Source organism: Schistocerca piceifrons, chromosome 8, assembly GCF_021461385.2.
Source record: "Schistocerca piceifrons isolate TAMUIC-IGC-003096 chromosome 8, iqSchPice1.1, whole genome shotgun sequence".
Classification (NCBI taxonomy): domain Eukaryota; kingdom Metazoa; phylum Arthropoda; class Insecta; order Orthoptera; family Acrididae; genus Schistocerca; species Schistocerca piceifrons.
In genome coordinates, this window is record NC_060145.1 from 144471940 (window position 1) to 144498471 (window position 26532).

The 26532-nt window shown below is 42.4% G+C and overlaps 1 protein-coding gene across 1 annotated transcript in view; it reads right to left on the reverse strand.

Annotated features, from left to right (window-relative positions):
• Positions 1–26532, reverse strand: part of LOC124712135 — a 50398-nt gene that overhangs the window by 887 nt on the left and 22979 nt on the right. The gene's annotated exons all lie outside the window — the stretch shown is intronic.

Sequence of the window (26532 nt, forward strand, 5' to 3'; positions counted from 1 at the left end):
AGTAGGAAATAGATTTGAGAAACATTTGACATGCTGTGACGGTACGTCACATAAATGGACATTTGGAGAAAGGGAAAGGAAGTTTTTGTTATGAGACGTGTGAATTATAAATTATTTCAAAACTGTGTACGTGCGCGCGATGTATAACAAATAGTAAAGAACGTAAGTTATTATTATCAAAACACAAATATCGATGTAATTAACAAAACACAGTTTCTTTTGGTATAATCTCTGTGTAACATAGGCCATGAAGATCAGAGACAATGCTTTGACTGAACTAGCTCTCCTGTTTTGTTTCGTCTAGCGGTAGGCCGCCATTGTGGTGCTGTCTGATAATTAACGTAAGTTTTATCTGTATTTTGAAAAATATAGTAGAAATTGTTATTAGAAAGTGTGTATTATTGATTTAATTGTCACCTCTCATGATCGCAACCATTAATTATAATTAACAAAGTGTTTGCAGAACTTCGCAGTACAGGGAGCTCATCTCCCCTAGCAGGATTTAGTCAGCCATTACGCTTATTGTATTATTTAATAAAAATATCATGTCATAATATTAAATGTAAATGCGAGAGACTACTCAGATTGATCCTTCATTAATTTAAAAGTTAAAAAGAGTCAAAATAGATTTCGTTTATTAATATTTAGAATACTGAGTGAGATTAGTATGTTACATTTTGGCCGCCTAACGGCAGACGAGATTCTCTCCAATTCTGCCTTGCAAATAATGAAAAAGAAAGATAAAAAAATCATTACATTACGCAATATCTCAATTAATCTTTGTGTACTTTGGTACATAAATAACCAGTAGCCCCTGAGACCCACAATAATAATTACAGTTTGCGTAAGAGTACACATTTTTTCTTTTCTAAATAGCAGCGCTCACGCAAACTATTTATTAGAAGGCGGTGAGTCACGCGCTGTGTTTAAAAAATATTATATCGTGCGTACTTCGGGGTAGCCGATGTCCGTACGAGTGTTATCGCGGTATAAGATAATTAAATGTCTCGTGCTAGCCCACAATATTTAAAGCTACCCCAACCAAAATCATAAAATATATAATTATAAAAATATACACTTATACCGTGATAATGCCTTTGAATCGGCAGAGGGGAAAGTGGAAAGAACAGCTAAAGTGCAGTGGCAAAGTATGTGGCATGTGGCTTTGTTTCATATCTCATATTTCTCAAAAACGTAGCTCATTAGCAAAACAAATTCTTTGTGTTGTTTATTATTTTTGGCGTGCTGAAGACATAGTAAAATTTGTATCTGGCGCAAACTGTCGCTATACAGACAGATCCAGATACATTTGCAGAGTTTCGTCACTCAGGTTGCCACATTATCCTGTCTTATTTAAGTTTGTAACAGAAAAAAGCCTTTCGCGCACGAATGTTGATCTGATCCATCTCTATCTTAACAGGAAGTGACTAGTTTTATGTCTCTTACTTTTCGTTCATTCTGGACAGTTTTGCCAATCACGCTATTTTTCATGAACGCGAAAGAAAAATGTGTTTGGCTGAAGATGATAACTGTCTCATACCGTACGGCAAGATGAGCACAATTACATAGTTATTGCTGGATGCACAATAGTTTTTTTAGCAGTAGACTACTGCAACGTAAAAACTATTTTGCAAGTTATGATACATAAGTCAACTACATGAAAAATTTTCTGTACAAAGTCTTTTTCGTTGCATTAAATCACTTACTGACATGCTGTACGGGCACGTGTGTTAATCACTCCAGAAGTCATGTTAAACTATACAAGCTAGGTTAGCAGGCAAGTGATGATAAACGTTTTATATATCCAGGTAATGTGAATACTTTAGCTTGGACTTATTACCACGAGAAAGATGATGACTAATTTTATCATGTAAAATGAAATTTGTAGTGCAAGAGAAAGTTAAATGTGAATCCTGTGTGTGGAGGCGTAAAAACTTTGAATGAGCTTTCTAACTGTTTCACTGTGCTAAATATTATAAACACATAGACTGAATGAATTTAATTCATTTTATGTGAACGTTCCGTCGGTTTAATAGGAGGTTGACCATTAATCTAATACATTACAGTCTTAACAAAAAAAAAAAAATCATGCATTCAGAAGTACTTGAGCTGTCCTGTGTGAAATGATGCAACACACACTTAAAATTTTTCATTGATGGAGGAAAGCATAAGAGCTATGAGGCTACCGTATATGCCAAAGATTTCTAAATCTGTGTGTGTATGTGTGCTCACCTAATTTTGATAAAGAGAAACCAGATCGTTCATATACTTTTTTTTAATATGTTTTCAATTCAGGAGAGAAGACTTACGTAAATTTTTGATGTACAAAATTGTAGTATAAATGGATACTTTTGAATATGGCGGACTATACGTAATGATTGGCCTGCATCGTTTTAGAAGCTGTCAGAGGCTGTTTTATTTTAATTATGGCCAAAACGTTGCCCCACCATCACCAGCTTGCGTTTCTAAGCGCTGTGATTAGCTGTTTCATTGTTATCGAATGCTAAAAGAAAAACATATCTCGTCATCGTCATCTTGCAGTTCTAAAAGTCTCGCCTTCGTCATCTTATAGCTGTTTAATTTCTCGCCCACTCATGGATAAGTTAAACAAAGAGCTAGTTCCAGCTTGATTTGCACCTAGCACTTTCCATCTGAGGTGAAATGCAACCGGGATTGCTATCACACTTTGCGTACATCCGTTCATAATTGACTAATCGCATAACCAATTGGAGCAGATCTGATGAGGTGAGAGAGTTTTTATTTTACAGAAGTGTGCAGTAGGAATATTAAGATGAGTTGGAACATACTGGCAGATTAGAACTATGTTGCTGCACTTCAATACAGTGTTGACCCACCCTTAGCCTTGATGACAGCTTCCACTATCGCACTCATATGTTCAACCAGGTGCTGGAAGGTTTCTTGGGGAATGGCAGCCCACTCTTCACTGAGTGCTGCACTGAAGAGAAGTATCAATGTCGATCGGTGAGGCCTGGCACGAAGTTGGCGTTCCAAAGCATCCCAAGTACTCAGACCAGGACTCTGTGCAGGCTACTCCTTTTCAGGGATGTTAGTGTCTTGTAACCACTCCGCCACAGGCAGTGCACTGTGAACAAGTGCTCGATTGTGTTGAAAGATGCAATCACCATCCCCGAATTGCTCTTCAACAGTGGAAGCAAGAATGTGCTTAAAACATCAATGTAGGCCTGTGATAGTGCCCCGCAAAACAAGAAGCCCATTTCATGAGAAACACGATCACACCATAACACCATCGCTTCCGAATTTTACTGTTGGCACTACACACGCTGGCATAAGACGTTCACCAGGCATTCGCCATACACACCCTGCCATCGGATCGCCACATTGTGAACCGTGATTCGTCACTCCAGATAACATTTTTGCACTGTTCAATCGTCCAATGTTTACGCTCCTTACACCAAGCGAGGCGTAATTTGGCATTTACTGGCGTGAGGTGTTGCTAATGAGCAGCTGCTCGACCATGAAATCCAAGTTTTCTCACCTTCCTCCTAACTGTCATAATACTTCCAGTGGATCCTGAAGCATTTTGGAATTCCTGTGTGATGGTCTGGATAGATGCTTGCCTATTACACATTACGTCCCTCTTCAACTGTCGGCCTGTACGATTTTGTGCTGTACGTGTCGTGGAACCTTCGCTATCTGGGGGGAAGCGCTCCACTGGCTGAACAATCCGAACGCGGCTCAAGGCCGCCCCTCGCTGTTTTACTTTCGTCAGTACCTCATCGCCTACCTTACAAACTTTGGCTTTGCAGTGCATAATTTTAAACTGTCAGAAAGTTTCGTTTCACCACACACTCCACCGCAGAGTGAAAATTCATTCTGGTTACGAAAAGTTGATAACGAGACATGTTGCAGAAATCTCTTCAAGGACCTAGTACCATAACATTAAACTGCTTAATGCTATTTGTGGTAAATAACAGAAGTGGATGAAACATAAAAATTGCAGTACACGACAGTGCGACCCTCTAGCACTCCCCTGAGGTACATCCGAAGTTACTTCCGCATCTGTCGATTCTTCTCTTTGGAACAATGTGTCGGGCTTTTTTTCTGTTTAAAGCAGATAAAAAATCTACTTAATGGACTCTGTCTCCATTTCTTCCAAGCTAAGTACGTAAGCGTGGACCAGATGTAACTTAAATTTGAAGAAACAGTATTGACGGCAGTTGAATGTAAGGTCAATTTCTGTACTCTGCCCCTGCATCTCTGCTATAAGCGCGAGCATTCTTGTTGTAAATCCAGTTAAACGTAATGTACTGCGAATTGTATCTCGTTCCTTATTCGTCGATCTTTGTTCCTAAATCAGCACCTGCAGTAGATTGTAAAATGCATCGTGAACTGAAGTGTAACGAGCCCGTGTTCCTGAAACGACCTCACTTTGTGTGCTTACAGTTTCTTTGACCTCCGAAGATACCTGCTTAATCATTGCACGCATTCCTTGTACCACATTTTGCCTGCCATCTGTTGATTTCATACCGGTCCTCGTATCCGGCACATCAGATAAGCGTCAAACTATAGATTGAGCTTCTGTAACTCTTAAGTGCTTGTTTTCCATTAACCAAACATCGCCGTTCTCTTGGCCTCCGCTACCTAGCTCTCCTGACTTTCAGGTGGCTACTGTTGCTTTGCATTTCAAAAAACTTTTGTGCCTGCGATTCTCTACACCTATACATATCATGAGCAGCCAGGATTCGACACCGCAAATCTTTTGGTAAACATTAGACAGGAAATATTTAATGTGTATGTGTAATATTCTCTTACAGGAACGTCGTAATTTCTGTACTGCAGAGAGAGTGCAGTATCGAAAAATTGCAACATTTTAGCCGCGTCGTATTCTAGAGGAGCAACCGAAAACTCTTTTACGAATTACGAAGCACAAAAAAATCTGATACTGCTTTATAACTGGACGAAAACACTTCTGTTTTGCACACACACACACCTATTATTCACTTTGATTAAAATTTAGCACCTCTCCAAAAACACGTTACAAGTTTCTAGAAAATGGTTCAAATGACTCTGAGCAGTATGGGACTTAACATCTGAGGTCATCAGTCCCCTAGAAGTTAGAACTACTTAAACGTGACTAACCTAAGGACATCACACACACCCATGCCCGAGGCAGGATTCGAACCTGCGACCGTAGCGGTCGCGCAGTTCCAGACTGAAGCACCTAGAACCGCTCGGCCACAGCGGTCGGCCAAGTTTCTAGAATACGACACCGCTACAATGTTGCAATTTTTCAACACTGCACTCTCTTTGCAGTACAGAAATTGGACATTCCTGTAAGAGAATATTAAACATTAAATATTTCCTGTCTAATGTTTACCAAAAGATTTGCGGTGTAGAATCCTGCCAGGCGTCGCCAGATAAAAGTTCTTCTTACAACGAGGATAAATACCATTCTTAACGCAATATGAATAACTGACTGCCAAGTCGTCTGAGATTTAGTGAATATTAATTGATTGTTAGTCCTAGTCTCCAGTGGTTAGATATTACAGGAAAATGGGAAGCAAACGGGCATGTACGTTGGGGTGAAGCATAAAACTAATCAGCTGCATTATGAACATTTATATCACAGATGAAGCATATTTCATGAGTTAAAATTTCTCAACTATGTGACAAATATGCCTCTCAAAGACCGGAAAAGTAAAAAAGGAAACCTATATCTCAGCTGATTGAAGAAGTAAACAGCTCATGAATCTCAGAGGCGCTGCACATCGGGCATACAATCAGCGTCCCACGCCTGAAAATCGTGGTACGTACAAACGGAAACGGAGCAGAGCCAGTCAAGCTGTGAGAAATGCAAAACTCAGGCGCGCCCATACATGAACCGACAACAGAAGCTTCCCATTGATGCACGAGAGGCAACTTCTATGAGCTTCTTAGATTTCAGCATGGCGTTCGACCATGACATTTTACTTGCCGAACTTATCAGCCCAAATTTCTCGCTAAGTACTGTGCAATGATTTCACTCATTCTCGATTCTCGCCAGCAGTCCATCATGTTCGGGTCCATAAAGTCAAAAAGTAGACAGTTAGAATCAGTCTTCTCCCAATGTTCGGTATTAGGTTCTATATGCTTTTCACTGTACGGTAAAGCTCAACACATCCAAAACCCAGCGGTACTAATTGGTCATTCTAGGCTCATTAGCCAGGAATATCTGGAATCCCTATCATCTTTAACCCTAAATGGGACAAATATCAACTTCCCTCCTTCATCAAATAGTCTGCGAGTAATAACAGACGAAAATCTAAATTGGTCTGAGCATGTAACTGCAACGTGCACAAAGGCATCAGCATCTCTCCATGCTTTACAAAAATATAAAAATTTCTTCCCTCTTGATCTGAAAATGAAACTTCTACAAGCACTTAAACTTACAACTGTTGATTAGAGTGATATTATCCTGCAAGACCTTTTTAAAGTAAGCTTACTGCTTCTGGAACTGGTTATGGGTGTCTGTGTTCGTTATATCTGTGATATTCGACACTTTGATCGTGTTTCACCACATCTACCCACGCTGCGTTCAGACAATCGCAGAGATTTTCATACTGTCTCTCTACCCTTATGCGTGATCACTGTCTCTCATATCTCTCATCGACTTTAACGCTCTTACCTGAACAACACTGCAGAAACACTCATTCTACACTCGTTTCCGTTCCACTTCACAGTTCAGCCATCATCCTGAAGTCCTTCTCAGTAGCAGAAACCTGACTTTAGAACATCCTCCTACATAAAATTAGAGAACTAAATAGAATCTCCAGCTTGAAAGACAGGTAATGAAATACCTAATTAAGCAACAATAAGGATTACCATTGTCCCTGTGCTTCTAGCTCCCCTTGTGCATCCCTCTTCCCAATTTGATCTTTCTCATTCCCCAATATTCTTAGCAGATGTATTCATCTTCAATCTCCTGTTCCCAGAACTCGCTATATCAGAAAACATCTATTTAGTATACCTATAAATTCCTCTTATACGAGTATCTGCCACTATAATTATTGTTGTTATATCACAATTATTATTGCTATTATCAGTATTAGCAGCAGCTGCTGCAGTAGTACAAGGAGTGATAGTATTGACGATATTAGTTCATAGCCAGTATAATGTAGTCACACTACCTCTTCAGACAATTAAATCATTTTAATACTAGTTGTCATATCAAAATTGTTATTTCTTAAGTAAATATGATGTAAAAAAGTACTGTATGTGGGAAACAATGATCCAATATCAGAGAGGGGCCTATAGTCCTAATCAGATCGGGTTCAACAAATAAATAAAATAAATAAATAAATACTCCCCCCCCCCCCTTAACCATGGACCTTGCCATTGGTGGGGAGGCTTGCGTGCCTCAGCGATACAGATAGCCGTACCGTAGGTGCAACCACAATGGAGGGGTATCTGTTGAGAGGCCAGACAAACGTGTGGTTCCTGAAGAGGGGCAGCAGCCTTTTCAGTAGTTGCAAGGGCAACAGTCTGGATGATTGACTGATCTGGCCTTGTAACAATAACCAAAACGGCCTTGCTGTGCTGGTACTGCGAACGGCTGAAAGCAAGGGGAAACTACAGCCGTAATTTTTCCGGAGGGCATGCAGCTTTACTGTATGGCTAATGATGATGGCGTCCTCTTGGGTAAAATATTCCGGAGGTAAAATAGTCCCCCATTCGGATCTCCGGGCGGGGACTACTCAAGAGGATGTCGTTATCAGGAGAAAGAAAACTGGCGTTCTACAGATCGGAGCGTGGAATGTCAGATCCCTTAATCGGGCAGGTAGGTTAGAAAATTTAAAAAGGGAAATGGATAGGTTGAAGTTAGATATAGTGGGAATTAGTGAAGTTCGGTGGCAGGAGGAACAAGACTTCTGGTCAGGTGACTACAGGGTTATAAACACAAAATCAAATAGGGGTAATGCAGGAGTAGGTTTAATAATGAATAGGAAAATAGGAATGCGTGTAAGCTACTACAAACAGCATAGTGAACGCATTATTGTGGCCAAGATAGATACGAAGCCCACATCTACTACAGTAGTACAAGTTTATATGCCAACTAGCTCTGCAGATGACGAAGAAATTGAAGAAATGTATGATGAAATAAAAGAAATTATTCAGATTGTGAAGGGAGACGAAAATTTAATAGTCATGGGTGACTGGAATTCGAGTGTAGGAAAAGGGAGAGAAGGAAACATAGTAGGTGAATATGGATTGGGGGACAGAAATGAAAGAGGAAGCCGCCTGGTAGAATTTTGCACAGAGCACAACATAATCATAACTAACACTTGGTTTAAGCATCATGAAAGAAGGTTGTATACATGGAAGAACCCTGGAGATACTAAAAGGTATCAGATAGATTATATAATGGTAAGACAGAGATTTAGGAACCAGGTTTTAAATTGTAAGACATTTCCAGGGGCAGATGTGGACTCTGACCACAATCTATTGGTTATGACCTGTAGGTTAAAACTGAAGAAACTGCAAAAAGGTGGGAATTTAAGGAGATGGGACCTGGATAAACTAAAAGAACCAGAGGTTGTACAGAGATTCAGGGAGAGCATAAGGGAGCAATTGACAGGAATGGGGGAAATAAATACAGTAGAAGAAGAATGGGTAGCTTTGAGGGATGAAGTAGTGAAGGCAGCAGAGGATCAAGTAGGTAAAAAGACGAGGGCTAGTAGAAATCCTTGGGTAACAGAAGAAATATTGAATTTAATTGATGAAAGGAGAAACTATAAAAATGCAGTAAGTGAAACAGGCAAAAAGGAATACAAACGTCTCAAAAATGAGATCGACAGGAAGTGAAAAATGGCTAAGCAGGGATGGCTAGAGGACAAATGTAAGGATGCAGAGGCCTATCTCACTAGGGGTAAGATAGATACCGCCTACAGGAAAATTAAAGAGACCTTTGGAGATAAGAGAATGAATATCAAGAGCTCAGATGGAAACCCAGTTCTAAGCAAAGAAGGGAAAGCAGAAAGGTGGAAGGAGTATATAGAGGGTCTATACAAGGGCGATGTACTTGAGGACAATATTGTGGAAATGGAAGAGGATGTAGATGAAGATGAAATGGGAAATACGATACTGCGTGAAGAGTTTGACAGAGCACTGAAAGACCTGAGTCGAAACAAGGCCCCCGGAGTAGACAATATTCCATTGGAACTACTGACAAAACTCTGCCATCTGGTGCGCAAGATGAATGAAACAGGCGAAATACCCTCAGACTTGAAGAAGAATATAATAATTCCAATCCCAAAGAAAGCAGGTGTTGACAGATGCGAAAATTACCGAACTATCAGCTTAATAAGTCACAGCTGCAAAATACTAACACGAATTCTTTACAGACGATGGAAAAACTAGTAGAAGCCAACCTCGGGGAAGATCAGTTTGGATTCCGTAGAAACACTGGAACACGTGAGGCAATACTTACCTTACGACTTATCTTAGAAGAAAGATTAAGGAAAGGCAAACCTACGTTTCTAGCATTTGTAGACTTAGAGAAAGCTTTTGACAATGTTGACTGGAATGCTCTCTTTCAAATTCTAAAGGTGGCAGGGGTAAAATACAGGGAGCGAAAGGCTATTTACAATTTGTACAGAAACCAGATGGCAGTTATAAGAGTCGAGGGACATGAAAGGGAAGCAGTGGTTGGGAAGGGAGTAAGACAGGGTTGTAGCCTCTCCCTGATGTTGTTCAATCTGTATATTGAGCAAGCAGTAAAGGAAACAAAAGAAAAATTCGGAGTAGGTATTAAAATTCATGGAGAAGAAATAAAAACTTTGAGGTTCGCCGATGACATTGTAATTCTGTCAGAGACAGCAAAGGACTTGGAAGAGCAGTTGAATGGATTGGACAGTGTCTTGAAAGGAGGAAATAACATGAACATCAACAAAAGCAAAACAAGGATAATGGAATGTAGTCTAATTAAGTCGGGTGATGCTGAGGGAATTAGATTAGGAAATGAGACACTTAAAGTAGTAAAGGAGTTTTGCTATTTGGGGAGCAAAATAACTGATGATGCTCGAAGTAGAGAGGATATAAAATGTAGGCTGGCAATGGCAAGGAAAGCGTTTCTGAAGAAGAGAAATTTGTTAACATCGTGTATTGATTTAAGTGTCAGGAAGTCATTTCTGAAAGTATTCGTATGGAGTGTAGCCATGTATGGAAGTGAAACATGGACGATAAATAGTTTTGACAAGAAGAGAATAGAAGCTTTCGAAATGTGGTGCTACAGAAGAATGCTGAAGATTAGATGGGTATATCACATAACTAATGAGGAAGTACTGAATAGGATTGGGGAGAAGAGAAGTTTGTGGCCCAACTTGACCAGAAGAAGGGATCGGTTGGTAGGACATGTTCTGAGGCACCAAGGGATCACCAATTTAGTATTGGAGGGCAGCGTGGAGGGTAAAAATCGTAGGGGGAGACCAAGAGATGAATACACTAAGCAGATTCAGAAGGATGTAGGTTGCAGTAGGTACTGGGAGATGAAAAAGCTTGCACAGGATAGAGTAGCATGGAGAGCTGCATCAAACCAGTCTCAGGACTGAAGACCACAACAACAAGAACAAATAAATACTCCTGGAAGAGCAGCTACATGGAGCACACGTGAGAGACACTAAACCTCTGGTTCCATGTGGACTAACGATAGTAACATAACGGACTTGCAATTACTCACACACAAAGATTTTGAAGAAAAATATACCAATTTCCATTAATAAACGAATAATCAAAGATTACCCATGACTCACAGTGGAAAGAATCACGATAACTGACTGGGCACGTGATAAATTAAGTGAATAATGACAGATTAAAGAGCGAATTTGGTTCCATATGAATTTTTGTAAAAATATTCTAGTACTCGCTAGAATCCCACACTGTCCCTAACGACTGAATTTAATCGTAGTTATAGAGAGACCTCTCAAAATCGAACTAATTCCCATTAAAAAATCACATCGCACTTGATCACAGAGCGGCAACTGCTGGCTGCGTCTCACTTCTTCTGAAGCCATGTAAGTAATTTGCGAATCTGAACTGGCTCGCCTCTGGATACAGATATCCGCAACCGGGTATCTATAGAGAACTTCAGAGAAAGTTTAAGAAATGTTAATTGGGGAGATGTATATAATGAGCCACATGCTAATGATAAAAGCAACATATTTCATGATAAATTTATATCCCTTTTTGAACATTTTTGCCTAAAAAAAATAAATGTAACACCAAACAGTTTTCAAAGAGACCTAGGATTACTACAGGTATTAAAGTATCTTCAGAGAGAAAAAGAAAATTGTACGAGACAGCAAGAATTAATAAGGACCCAGAAGTAATTTTACACCATAAATTTATTGTAACATGCTAAGAAAAGTTGTTAGAAAACCGAAAAATATGTGTATTAGGGATGAAATTAACAATTCGGTCAATAAAACAAAATCAGTATGCAATGTTGTTAGAGGAGAGACAGGAAAAGTAACCACTGGGATAGGTAGCATTACTATTGAAGAGAACTAGACCATCTTAACCAACAGTACACAAGTACCTAATGTATTTAACAACCATTTCTTAAGTGTAGGCGAAAAAATTTGTGAACATAGCTCAAAAGAAAGAGGCAAGCAGTACATGGAAGAGTCAATTTTGGGAAATCCTTGTCAGATTAATTTTCGTCTAACAACCTTTTGTGAAATAAGGAAAATCATTAAATCTTTGAGAAATAAATGTTCTGTTGGGGTAGGTGCCATCTCTAACAATATATTGAAACAATGTGGAGCAGTTACAGCTGATGTTCTGTCACATCTGTAATGCATCACTAACTCAAGGTATTTTCCGAGATAGGTTGAAATATGCCACTGCCAAACCTCTCTACAAAAAAGGGGACACCACAGATGTCAATAATTACCGACCAGTATCCTTGCTTACAACATTTTCAAAAATCGTTGAGAAAGTAATGTACTCAAGGGTGGTTAGCCATCTCAACAGTAATAGGTTAGTAAACCACAGTTTGGATTTCAAAAATTCTGTTCTACTGAAACAGCACTATACAGTTTCACTGCACACATAATCGAGTCATTATACAATTATATGTCAGCAACCGGAATTTTCTGTGACTTATCCAAAGCATTTGATCGTGTGAAGCATGACATTATGTTACAGAAATTACAATTATATAGCATAAACGGAACAGCATATGAGTGGTTCAATTCAAATCTACAGAACAGGAAACAAAAAGTTTCTTTTCATGATTTAAGTGATTTAAGGAAGTTTCTCACTTCATCTAACTGGGGTGCAATTATATTAGGTGTTCCACAGGGTTCGATCATGGGTCCCCTTCTGTTCGTGATATATGTGAACGACCTCCCTTCTTATCTGAAACAAGAAGCTTAACTAACACTGTTTGTTGATGATACAAGCATCATTACTAATCCAGTAAAAGAGACTCCAATAGAAAATGATACAAATAATGTCTTTGGAAAAATTATTGATTGGTTTCGTGCAAATGGGCTTGCTCTGAACTTTGAAAAAACACAGTACATCGAATTTTCTTCTGCAAAAAGTACAGTTCCTTCAATAAACATAACACATTAACAGAAGTCTATAGCCAGGGTAGAGCATACTAACTTTTTGGATGCACATATAGATGACCATCTTAATTAGGTTGGGTTGGTTGGGGGAGGAGACCAAGCAGTGAGGTCATCGGTCTGATCGGTATAGGGAAGGAAGGCGGCTGTGCCCTTTCAAAGAAACCATCCCGGCATTTTCCTGGAGCGATTTAAGGAAAAACCCAAACCAGGATGGCCGAAAGCAGGATTGAACGGTCGTCCTCGGGAATGCGAGTCCAGTGAGAACCTTAATGGCAAAATTCATATTTTGTATCTCCTAATGTGACTAGGTTCTGCATCTTTTGCGATCAGAATAATTGTTAATTTTGAGGACATAGAAATTAGCAAGCTAATATACTTTGCATACATTAACTCTCTGATGTCATATGGAATAATATTTTGGGGTGACACAACACTTGAGCAAAAATTATTCACTGCTCGAAAGAAAGTGGTTAGAATAATATGTAGGGCTTATAGCCGCCCATCTTCTAGGCATCTGTTTAAAAGGTTAGGAATCGCTATGACAGCTTCACAGTACATTTACTGAGTAATGAAATTTGTTCTTAACAACATGGACCAGTTTAAAAACAACAGTGACATTCATGATCATAATACCAGAAGAAAGAGAGACTTACACTATCCTCTACATAACCTATCTTTGGCGCAGAGAGGGGAAAAATTTGCTGCTGTAAGACTTTTCGATAAATTACAAGATGAAATAAAATATCTGACAGACACCAATAACAGTTTCAAAAATAAATTCAAATCATATCTCCTTGACTACTCCTTCTACACCATAGCTGAATTCTTGAATAGGAATAAAAAAAATCTACAGGTATAACATATGCGTTTTGTGCCATTTAAGGGAAAGAGGTAGGTAACAAAAATATTAAGGTATTTATTATTTAATTTTTAAAAATAAACCTTGATTCACGTGTGCATTTCTTACCCACTTGACACATTCCACAACATGACGGTTTCCGTGAGACTGATCAATAGAACACGTAACTAACTAGATGGGGGCACACTGACCAATCGCTGAGATGCTAACTAACTTGGTGGGGGCACACTGAAATGCTTTTGTCAGTATGAGCAGACGTTTTTACCAACCAGAAGACCGGAGAGGAACACCTGATCCTTTCAGCCTAAAATTTTCCACTTGTTTCAGTAGCTGAAGCTTTGAAGACAGCGTTCCATTGCTTGCTTTCGAAATGACCAACTGCACGGCCGCGTGCCTGGGCACACACAGACGTATGTGGCCACACAGTGTCAGCCTGTCGCTCCAGAGCTGGCTTCGAAATTCGAAAATAACATCCAACTGTCTTCCCAGGCTCCTACTGCAAAGCTAAACCTAGAACAACCGCCTGAATTTGCCTAGTTGCGTGCACTTGTCATTACACGGTTCTGTGACCGTGTGGGCTGCAGATTCCTCGACTTGCGCCATAGGGTGGTGGGGTTTCGGGTTCCGCTGGATAGGTCAGGAGTCCACTACACACAACAAGCGGCTACACGGGTAGCAGGGGTTGTGTGGCGTGGGCTGGGCGGTTTTTTAGGTTAGATGGCCTTGGGCAAGTACAGAAAGGGCAACAGCCTCAACGGGTGCGGGGCAAAGTCAGGACATGCGGGGACCAAGCAGCAATCGGTATTGTAATTGTCAACTGTCGAAGCTGCGTTGGTAAAGTACCGGAACTTCAAGCGCTGATAGAAAGCACCGAAGCTGAAATCGTTATAGGTACAGAAAGCTGGCTTAAGCCAGAGATAAATTCTGCCGAAATTTTTACAAAGGTACACACGGTGTTTAGAAAGTATAGATTGCATGCAACCGGTGGTGGAGTGTTCATCGCAGTTAGTAGTAGTTTATCCTGTAGTGAAGTAGAAGTGGATAGTTCCTGTGAATTATTATGGGTGGAGGTTACACTAAACAACCGAACTAGGTTAATAATTGGCTCCTTTTACCGACCTCCCGACTCAGCAGCATTAGTGGCAGAACAACTGAGAGAAAATTTGGAATACATTTCACATAAATTTTCTCAGCATGTTATAGTCTTAGGTGGAGATTTCAATTTACCAGATATAGACTGGGACACTCAGATGTTTAGGACGGGTGGTAGGGACAGAGCATCGAGTGACATTATACTGAGTGCACTATCCGAAAATTACCTCGAGCAATTAAACAGAGAACCGACTCGTGGAGATAACATCTTGGACCTACTGATAACAAACAGACCCGAACTTTTCGAATCTGTATGTACAGAACAGGGAATCAGTGATCATAAGGCCGTTGCAGCATCCCTGAATATGGAAGTTAATAGGAATATAAAAAAAGGGAGGAAGGTTTATCTGTTTAGCAAGAGTAATAGCAGGCAGATTTCAGACTACCTAACAGATCAAAACGAAAATTTCTGTTCCGACACTGACAATGTTGAGTGTTTATGGAAAAAGTTCAAGGCAATCGTAAAATGCGTTTTAGACAGGTACGTGCCGAGTAAAACTGTGAGGGACGGGAAAAACCCACCGTGGTACAACAACAAAGTTAGGAAACTACTGCGAAAGCAAAGAGAGCTCCACTCCAAGTTTAAGCGCAGCCAAAACCTCTCAGACAAACTGAAGCTAAACGATGTCAAAGTTAGCGTAAGGAGGGCTATGCGTGAAGCGTTCATTGAATTCGAAAGTAAAATTCTATGTACCGACTTGACAGAAAATCCTAGGAAGTTCTGGTCTTACGTTAAATCAGTAAGTGGCTCGAAACAGCATATCCAGACACTACGGGATGATGATGGCATTGAAACAGAGGATGACACGCGTAAAGCTGAAATACTAAACACCTTTTTCCAAAGCTGTTTCACAGAGGAAGACCGCACTGCAGTTCCTTCTCTAAATCCTCGCACAAACGAAAAAATGGCTGACATCGAAATAAGTGTCCAAGGAATAGAAAAGCAACTGGAATCACTCAATAGAGGAAAGTCCACTGGACCTGACGGGATACCAATTCGATTCTACACAGAGTACGCGAAAGAACTTGCCCCCCTTCTAACAGCCGTGTACCGCAAGTCTCTAGAGGAACGGAGGGTTCCAAATGATTGGAAAAGAGCACAGATAGTCCCAGTCTTCAAGAAGGGTCGTCGAGCAGATGCGCAAAACTATAGACCTATATCTCTTACGTCGATCTCTTGTAGAATTTTAGAACATGTTTTTTGCTCGCGTATCATGTCATTTCTGGAAACCCAGAATCTACTATGTAGGAATCAACATGGATTCCGGAAACAGCGATCGTGTGAGACCCAACTCGCCTTATTTGTTCATGAGACCCAGAAAATATTAGATACAGGCTCCCAGGTAGATGCTATTTTTCTTGACTTCCGGAAGGCGTTCGATACAGTTCCGCACTGTCGCCTAATAAACAAAGTAAGAGCCTACGGAATATCAGACCAGCTGTGTGGCTGGATTGAAGAGTTTTTAGCAAACAGAACACAGCATGTTGTTATCAATGGAGAGACGTCTACAGACGTTAAAGTAACCTCTGGCGTGCCACAGGGGAGTGTTATGGGACCATTGCTTTTCACAATATGTATAAATGACTTAGTAGATAGTGTCGGAAGTTCCATGCGGCTTTTCGCGGATGATGCTGTAGTATACAGAGAAGTTGCTGCATTAGAAAATTGTAGCGAAATACAGGAAGATCTGCAGCGGATAGGCACTTGGTGCAGGGAGTGGCAACTGACCCTTAACATAGACAAATGTAATATATTGCGAATACATAGAAAGAAGGATCCTTTATTGTATGATTATATGATAGCGGAACAAACACTGGTAGCAGTTACTTCTGTAAAATATCTGGGAGTATGCGTACGGAACGATTTGAAGTGGAATGATCATATAAAACTAATTGTTGGTAAGGCGGGTACCAGGTTGAGATTCATTGGGAGAGTGCTTAGAAAATGTAGTCCATCAACAAAGGAGGTGGCTTACAAAACACTCGTTCGACCTATACTTGAGTGTTGCTCATCAGTGTGGGATCCGTACCAGGTCGGGTTGATGGAGGAGATAGAGAAGATCCAAAGAAGAGCGGCGCGTTTCGTCACTGGGTTATTTGGTAACCGTGATAGCGTTACGGAGATGTTTAATAAACTCAAGTGGCAGACTCTGCAAGAGAGGCGCTCTGCATCGCGGTGTAGCTTGCTCGCCAGGTTTCGAGAGGGTGCGTTTCTGGATGAGGTATCGAATATATTGCTTCCCCCTACTTATACTTCCCGAGGAGATCACGAATGTAAAATTAGAGAGATTAGAGCGCGCACGGAGGCTTTCAGACAGTCGTTCTTCCCGCGAACCATACGCGACTGGAACAGGAAAGGGAGGTAATGACAGTGGCACTTAAAGTGCCCTCCGCCACACACCGTTGGGTGGCTTGCGGAGTATCAATGTAGATGTAGATGTAGATTCATTCAAAATGAGCCTGTACCCATGCTTGTGGCAGGTGGTTATAGATACGTAGTTACTGTCAGTTGTAATTAAGATGAGAATAAACATACACATATCCAGTTTCTCCTGCGTGATCTTCCTTATTGGCATCAAACATATGAGTATGAAAAACATGAATAGATACAGGCAGAGAAAAGATGCTGTGATGAATTTGATAAAGAAGAACCACCAAAATTATACGAGAGGTGACTCGATTGACGCCTTTCAAATGCAGCTTTTGACACAGTAGTATAAGATAAAATGATATCTGCAAAATACTTCAGTTAGTGGATACATTTCCGCGAAACATGGAACAGACTTTAGTTGTAGTGGATTTATGGGAGGGGAACCTGCTTGCTCCCAGACATGAAGGTGTTTAGAATGGCACACTGCTGGACAACCAAGCTCCGGATAACTTCTAGGTGGCGTTTCTAGAAACAGGTTCGAGGGACCCGACTCAAGGCTTGCTTTGCCCTATATGTCAGCGATAATGGTAAATAATTTGTCGTAAGGACAAGAAGAACACAACGACCCTGCATAATGCGAAGTTTAAAAGATGGCAAACTAGCCAGTATTCAGGAATGCACTGGAATACTGTTCAGAGAGTATATTGTTGGAGAGTGGAAATGCGGGCAAAGAGAGATTTACGCCAGAGCAACGAATGTTTCTACAAACTGATCTGACTGGCAAGACAAACAATCCAAACTTATCAGTCAGATGAGTCTACTCGCCGAGAGAACATCCTGCAGGATGCAAGTGGAGAGACATCCCATGTTATGGAACGCTTGCTGTGATTACTTTGGTGAGGCTCATGGATGCCTGCTGGTAGGTGCTACAATTTTATTTGTGCAAAAGCGACCTCAATCAGTCAAAATTATCACTGACAGACACAGAGGTCATGCCACTCCATTCACATTTGCTGCCAAGAAACTCTGCTACCACAGGTGCCCAGCGCCATGAACCTCTCAATGGCAACTCACCATCGCAATGGAGAGTAGGTACGAAATGCGCTACATCACATCCGTGACAAGTCTAGGATGACTAACGTCCAGGAACGTGGTCCTGAAATAATTGTCAACACAATGAGCATATTACTATTTACTTCTTTTATCACAGCATGTGATGGAGAAGTTTTAATTGATTTGACAGTAAGCTTTGTAAATGGCCGCTGCAGTAAATCTATGAGTATATATAATTCATAAGAGATATATTTTATGGAAATAAAAGCGATTATAAAACAATCTCTTTGTATTTCCCAACCTGGAGCACTAACTCCTGTTATTTGTTGCAAATGTCACAGAATAAGCAGGCTGCGATTAATTTTTATTAGTATCACGATGTCAGGCTATTTTATAGCCATATAAATTGCTTCCCATTGTATCACTTAATAGATGTATAGAGGAACCGTATTGAACAGTTTAACCTCCCTTAAGTTCTTTCTCATTGATTTCTCCTAAAAGTTACAGATCAATCACAACTAACTGCACTGCTAACTAGCTGCACCTCTGGGCTGCATTATGTGACATGTCCGTAGGAGCAACAGTAAGCGGAACTGAACAGTTTGACTCAGCTAACAATAGGAATTATTGAATATTCTTTGAAATAACTGTATGTAATGTTGAGTAATTGCATGTTTGATTATTAACAGCTCTTCAATCTCACAGTTAATGCCATGTTGAGGAACTCTTAAGAGAATGTGTTGATAAGTAGTAAGTTACCAGAACGAAACACACATTCTACTCACCTGGCAGACGTCAGAGTAATCGCTGTTGGCGCACAATGTACTTTTAAGAATAACGCCTGGGTAATAGTAACCCAAACATGTTTTATACGATACGACTTCAAGCTCAGTCCACATTAGAATCTCAGAACAGGCTGAATCTATAATCAAAATATTTTTATCATATCGTATTAGTGTTTTCATAACAACAAGAGAATCCATTTACTATATCCTAAATAATTTAATAAAATCGACTCAAAAGTATTCGATCTGGAAGGATCTATGATTAATGAAATGAAGAGTCTCATTAACAATCATTGCATTACTCATTTCGGTTAGGTCAGTTACTAAATTCAGTCTTTCACAAGCTATTTCGCTATGCCCTAAAACGAGTCACACTTCATGCTATCAATACATTAGATTTGTTTTTGTATCTAGCTACATACTGAAATTGACATGCGAATTGGTACCACAGAGATGCATATTTAACTTCATTAACATCACAACATATATTAGCCTCCTGCATGACACCTAATACTAATAACACATCTCAAACCTTAAGAAGGAAAGTAAAAATGTAAATCTACTTCACAGGTCTACTCTAAAATTTTTTCACTGGAATGCAAGAAGTTTCCCAGAGTAAACACTTGCTGGCTAATTGAATATTGTCTTACGTAACTCCTGTTATTTGGTTTCTGCTTTTATTAAGAGCTGTATTGTAGACTGATTAAAGGTTTACTATAGAATGTTATAGTTAATATTTTTAATAGTCAGTATTACTAATTTATGATGAATTATTTTGACCAACTTTATTAGAAAATATACTGCCTGCTGAAGAGGAAACTATAATCGTAATGAATGAACAATTCATTCTCTATCTCTATAACATACATAGATTTTTCGTAGGTTATTCACGAAAGAATATTTTACCAAAGAGCTCAAGTGAGTGTAAACGATATAACTACTACAATACAATAATTAGTTACATGACTAACAATGGTATAGAGTGCTAAGGTAGCAATAGCTCATTGTCCATTTCTACCACATACATTCTTTTTTCCTCAGAGCTCACGTATGCAAGAATATATTACCAGAATACACTAATGTGTCAAAATGATTAAAATATAAAAACGGAATAATTTTTTGCATGATGAACAATGATATATAGTTAACGCAACTGTATCTATTTGTTTGCGAATATTCGGTAATTTCCAGAATGAAATTTTCACTCTGCAGCGGAGTGTGCGCTGATATGAAACTTCCTGGCAGATTAAAACTGTGTGCCCAACCGAGACTCGAACTCGGGACCTTTGCCTTTCGCGGGCAAGTGCTCTACCAACTTCTTCTTGTTCTTTTTTTTTAAGTTGCAGGTAAGGAGAAAACAAATAAAAACCTCTTGTGTATGAAAATAAAAGACATTCTTCATAAAAATAACAATATCCTTTGAAAACGTAAAACATAAAAGGTAGCTATATTTCCGCAACGGGCTTCTTTTATTTATTTATTTATTTATTTCATTATGAGATTGTTACATGTGTAAGGAAAAAAAAAACTTAGGAGAGGAGGAGAAAAGAGAAGTGAAATAAAATAGGAATACTTTCCGCGCCATGCTCCACTTTATCGCGCCATCAGAACAAAATGCATTCTATCATCGACCATTAAAGGGGAACGTGGGATCGTCCAGTCTTGGCTGGCACAGGTCGTTGAGATTCCAACTTTGAGGCGGGTTGGTGAAAATACTCTGTAAATACACTACTGGCCATTAAAATTGCTACACCAAGAAGAAATGCAGATGATAAACGGGTATTCATTGGACAAATATACTATGCTTGAACGGACATGTGATCACATTTTCACGCAATTTGGGTGCATAGGTCCTGAGAAATCAGTACCCAGAACAACCACCTCTGGCCGTAATAACGGCCTTGATACGCCTGGGCATTAACTCAAACAGAGCTTGGATGGCGTGTACAGGTACAGCTGCCCATGCAGCTTCAACACGATACCACAGTTCATCAAGAGTAGTGACTGGCGTATTGTGACGAGCCAGTTGCACGGCCAGCATTGACCAGACGTTTGCAATTGGTGAGAGATCTGGAGAATGTGCTAGCCAGGGCAGCAGTCGAACATTTTCTGTATCCAGAAAGGGCCGTACAGGACGTGCAATATGCGGTCGTACATTATCCTGCTGAAATGTAGGGTTTCGCAGGGATCGAATGGGGGGTAGAACCACGGGTCATAACACATCTGAAATGTAACGTCCACTGTTCAAAGTGCCGTCAAAGCAAACAAGAGGTGACCGCGACGTGTAACCAATGGCACCCCATACCATCACGCCGGGTGATACGCCAGTAAGGCAATGACGAATACACGCCTCTAATGTGCGTTCACCGCGATGTCGTTGAACACAGATGCGACCATCATGATGCTGTAAACAGAACCTGGATTCATCCGAAAAAATGACGTTTTGTCATTCGTGCACCCAGGTTCGTCGTTGAGTACACCATCGCAGGCGCTCCTGTCTGTGATGCAGCGTCAAGGGTAACCACAGCCATGTTCTCCGAGCTGATAGTCCATGCTGCTGCAAACGTCGTCGAACTGTTCGTACAGATGGTTGTTGTCTTGCCAACGTCTCCATCTGTTGACTCAGGGATCGAGACGTGGCTGCACGATCCGTTACAGCCATGCGGATAAGATGCCTGTCATCTCGACTGCTGGTGATACGAGGCCGTTGGGATTCAGCACGGCGTTCCGTATTACCCTCCTGAAACCACCGATTCCATATTCTGCTAACAGTCATTGGATCTAGACCAACGCGAGCAGCAATGTCGCGATACGATAAACCGCAATCGCGATAGGCTACAATCCGACCTTTATCAAAGGCGGAAACGTGATGGTACGCATTTCTCCTCCTTACACGAGGCATCACAACAACGTTTCAGCAGGCAACGCCGGTCAACTGCTGTTTGTGTATGAGTAATCGGTCGGAAACTTTCCTTTTGTCACCACGTTGTAGGTGTCGCCACCGGCGCCAACCTTGTGTGAATGCTCTGAAAAGCTAATCATTTGCATATTACAACATCTTCTTCCTGTCGGTTAGATTTCGCGTCTGTAGCACGTCATCTTCGTGGTGTAGCAATTTTAATGGCCAGTAGTGTAGTTCGCGAAAGTTGCCCGATAGTGTCGATGTCGGCGAAGGGTGTGGTGATGTACTTGGAGGCGTGTCAAAAAGTCCGCCGGATCAACGATGTCGTTCCGGAAGAGGTAGTTGACAGCCATGCCACTGATCCATGTGATGGCGTGCCACTTAGCCGATGGAAAGTAGGTCGAGTCGGGAGATATCATCATGGTAGGAGAAACGTCATGTGGTGATACTCTGAGGTAGAAAGCCACAATCTTCTGTGCGAGGGTCCAGACAGCTGCTGCTGGGCCACACTCAAAACGATGTAAATCTGTGTCTTCGACATTGCACTTGAGGCACAGGGGTGAGTCCACCAGTGCGATGCGATGCAGTTTTGTTTTCTAGTATACTTGGCGAGAAGGTTCCACATAGAGGTGGTGTCAGTGGTGTGATATGGTTGGTGGATCGCTTTCCAAACTGTAGGCCATGAAACCCGGGGGTGACGTGTTTCGACGGAGTTGCGGGGTGGAGTCTTTCGGAGAAGGCAATAGATGTCGCGGGTGGTCGTCTTCCTGGTCCTGGGGAGCTCGGTGCATATGTAGCTATACTCCAAAAAGAAACGGCCGATATGTGATATCGGAGGTTGGATGTGTGCCAGAGACGTCGGTGGGCGTCTCGAAACAGGTGCGAGCTCAGTGGTCAACATTCGAGTAAAACTAGCATTTTGGCTTTTCCATAACCGGAGCATAGTATTGGTGTAAAGTGCCGTAGTCCTGGCTCTCACATTATCCAGATCGAGACCACCGTCTCGCTTCGGTAAGGTGAGAGCTTCATACTGGACTTTGAAGATGTGTCCAGAACAAATAACATAGCCGAAAGCCGCCTGTAATCTGGCCGCCATTGTCGCAGTGATGGGCAGAATATGCGCTATATGGGGTATCCGGGCTGCCAGATGGGTATTGACGAAGGTGACTCTCTGGCACATATTCAGCGGGCGTAGTATGTGATTTTGTATGTTGGCCCGGATGCGTTGCAGTAGTGCCCGAAAATTGATCGCCGAGATACGGCGAATGTCTCGTGTGTACACCAATCCGAGACAACGAAGGGTGTCCACCAGTCGAAATGAGACTACGCTATCTGCGGGAAGGCCGCGGCCGATCTTCATGGCGTATGATTTTGCCACGTTCATAGCGCTCCCAGCGCCTGGACTGTAACGGGTAATCCACTGCATCGCAGCTTGTACGTCGGCCGCTAAATGTACGACGAGGGCAAAGTCGTCCGCGTAAGCTCGGCAGCGGAACGTATGATCCCGGAGTGGAATACCTGTCAAACGTCGCCGTAATCCGCAAATGAGTGGTTCCATCGCAATGGCATAAAGCACCGTAGACAAAGGGCAACCCTGCCGTACTGAGCGTTCAATCCGTATAGGTTCTGTAAGTCTGCCGTTGACGACAAGTCTGGACGTTGCCCCACGAAGGAGCCGCATAATCACTTGCGTGAACGTCGGGGGAAATGCCATTCGGTCCATCACTGCGTTGAGGAATGCATGATTGACGCGGTCAAACGCTTGTTTGAAGTCGATGGAGATTAAAGCGCCTGGCAGTCGCGAGTGTGTTGCCACAGTGATCACATCTCGATATTCACTGAGGGCTGTCTGTGTATTACGATCGCCGCCTAAGGATGTTTGTTCGTGGGAAACAATGTCTCGTAAGACATGTTTGAGTCGCACTGCTAGAAGGCGTGTGAAAATCTTGAAGTCGGAATTGAGTAACGTGATAGGCCGATAGCTGTCGAGTCGTGTTCCTCCTGCGGTTTTCGGGACTGGTACAAGTAAGCCTTCCATGAACATTGGTGGCGGGTGCGCCGCGCCGGACAAAAGTTCCCAGTACATGTCCCTCCATCGTGGCATCATCAAATCTTGGAAGGTTCTGTAAAATTCGAGAGGTAAACCATCTGGGCCGGGAGATCGATTCAGAGACCCTTTGGCCACAGCGCCTTGGACGTCGTCGGTGGTCACTTCAGAAGTCAGGAGGGTTGCAGCTGCTGCGTTGAGAGTACCAAGTGTCTCCTGGGCAACCTCAGCAATGGCCTCTGCACCGGTAGGTACTTCTTGATAGAAAAGTCTATAGCGCGTTGTGAATGCATCCGCAATGGTAGCTTGCGAAGTCAACCGTCGTCCATCAGGTAAGTCTAAAGTTGTCATTAAAGCCTGTCGGCGTCGACGAACATATTTAACAATATGATGCATAGAAGGTTCTTCACCGTTAATCCTATCTAGGCTGCGTGCTCGTACAATGGCTCCCTCTAGACGCCATCTGGTCAAGGTTAAAATCTTTGCCTTGATGCGTTGAGCTTCTTTTAGACGATCCGGGGATTGAGGATGATCCATGAGTTCACGTAGAGCGCTATAGTAGAAATCAGTTGTATGGTGAATCCACCTGACTTTGGCTCTGCCATAGTGTGTCAATGTGCGTCGGATGGCCGGTTTGGCGCACAGCAACCACCACTGCAGTGCGGTCTCTTAACGCATAATGCGTTGAACACAGGTGTGCCACTTGTCGGTGACCTGTTGTCGACATTCAGGGTCCTGCAGTAGCGTGACATTGAGCTTCCAAGGTCCTGCACTGCGCTATATAGATTGTCGACGTAGGTTCATGGTACAGATGTAGATGTCATGATCCGAAAAGGCAGACGGCCAACGTTCCGCGTCGAGGAGAACTGATTTCAGAGCGTCAGAGATGTATATTCTATCAAGTCGGCTGGCGGAGTGGCTCGTGATGTGTGTATACCCCGGGCGGTCGCCGTGTACCACTTGCCAAGTATCGAGGAGACGAAGGCGGCGGACTAGGAAGCGAAGTTCCGGACATATGGTGAAATGGGGGTATTGGTCTGTGCGCTCGAGAACACAGTTGAAATCTCCACCTAAGATGAGGTGATCGTATCGGCCGAGGAATAAAGGCGTGATATCTTCTGCGTAGAACTGGGAGCGATCCCTCCGTTTGTCAGTGCCCGATGGGGCGTAGAGATTTATGATTTTGAGTCCTTCAACTGTTGTGGCCACCCCTCGCGCCGTTGGGAAGTATGCGACATCGGAAACTGCGATCCCTTCTCGTAGGAGGATGGCTGCGCCTGTGTGTTACATAGCTGCAGGTGCGGCGTACGTCTCATATCCATAGCACCCAGACCAAGTTGCTGTCCTCAGTTCTTGTAACAGGGCGATGTCGATGTCCGCTGCTCTTAGCGTGTCACGGAGCAGTTGAAGTTTAACGTGGGAGCCGATATTATTAGTATTGATAGTAGCTATTCGGTACGCCTGATGGGAGATCCGTGCTGCCGATAGGTTCGTAGCTGGTGAAGATTGCCGTGGTGGATGCGTGAAGTCCATAGAAGTCGCCGTAGTAACTTCCCCCATTTTAGTGTTGGTCTAACGGAGGAACAGCTCTCATTTCCGCGTCGGATGGAGGTGGGAAATCCGTGTCATCCGCCCATGAAAAATGTCCGACAGGTTTGACATCGGCGAGAGGTGGCAGCGCTGGCCGAGTGGGCGCAATTGCGTGGGTGACAACAGACGTTCTATGTTCCATGGCTTCTGGGGGCGGGACTTGCGCACGATCTCTGTTGTACGGTTCACAATCTTGCGGATGACGCGTCTCCGTGGCAGAGGAGAAAGTGTTATCGTGTTCTTCGTCAGAGTGATGTGTCATCTCTTCGTCCTGTGGAGGAAGCTCAATGGTCGATTCTGATGTCTTGCGACGTTTTTTTCGTCGTTTAGGCGACTTCTGCTTTCGGCAATGAGTTTCGGTGTCTGAGGAAGGAAGAGATTCACGTCATTCCGGTACAAAAGCCGCGGGTGTTATGATGCGGTCGTCATTCTCCAGAACAGTCTCGTTGGTATCTTTGTGATCTTCTAGCGTGGGCGTGTCCGGCTGTTGGACATGTTCACGGGCGGCATCGCCGGTGTCAAGGTGCTGGGACGCCTCCGGGTGTATCGGACCAGAGAGACGCTCATGAATGGCGTCTTGTGAGGGCTGGACGTGCAGTGTCGCCGCATAGGTGACTGGAAGGGTGGTTGTGGTTCTGTCGGTGTTCGTGTCGTCGTGCCTTAGTTGTGTGATGCGACGTTGCAGGCATTCATTACGGACGTGGCCTTCTTTGCCACAACCGGAACATGTTCGAGGTTGTCCGTCGTAAATGACCACCGTGCGGCAGCCGCCGATAGAAATGTACGATGGAACGTGCCGTTTGAGATCGATTCGGACTTGTCTCACACCATTAAGCACCGGATACGTCGTAAACTGTGTCCATGTCTCGGCTACGTGGCTCTAGACTTTTCCGAACGGGCTTAGCGCCGCGATGACTTCATCTTCATTCACCTCGAAAGGCAGTTCGAATACACGGATCGTCCGAAGGCCAAGTCCTGCATGGTCGACATCTACAGTGCCGAAATTTTAGTCCATGTCGCGTCCTTTGAATGATCTCGTTGCAGGCAGCGTCGGAAGTCATCTTAACATAAACGACGCTGCTAATGATCGATAGGTGTATGCCGATGAGTTCGTCACGCGGGATGTTCACGTCTTCGCGTAGGAAGCGTTCGACGGCCAGCGCTTTAGGTCGTGCGTATT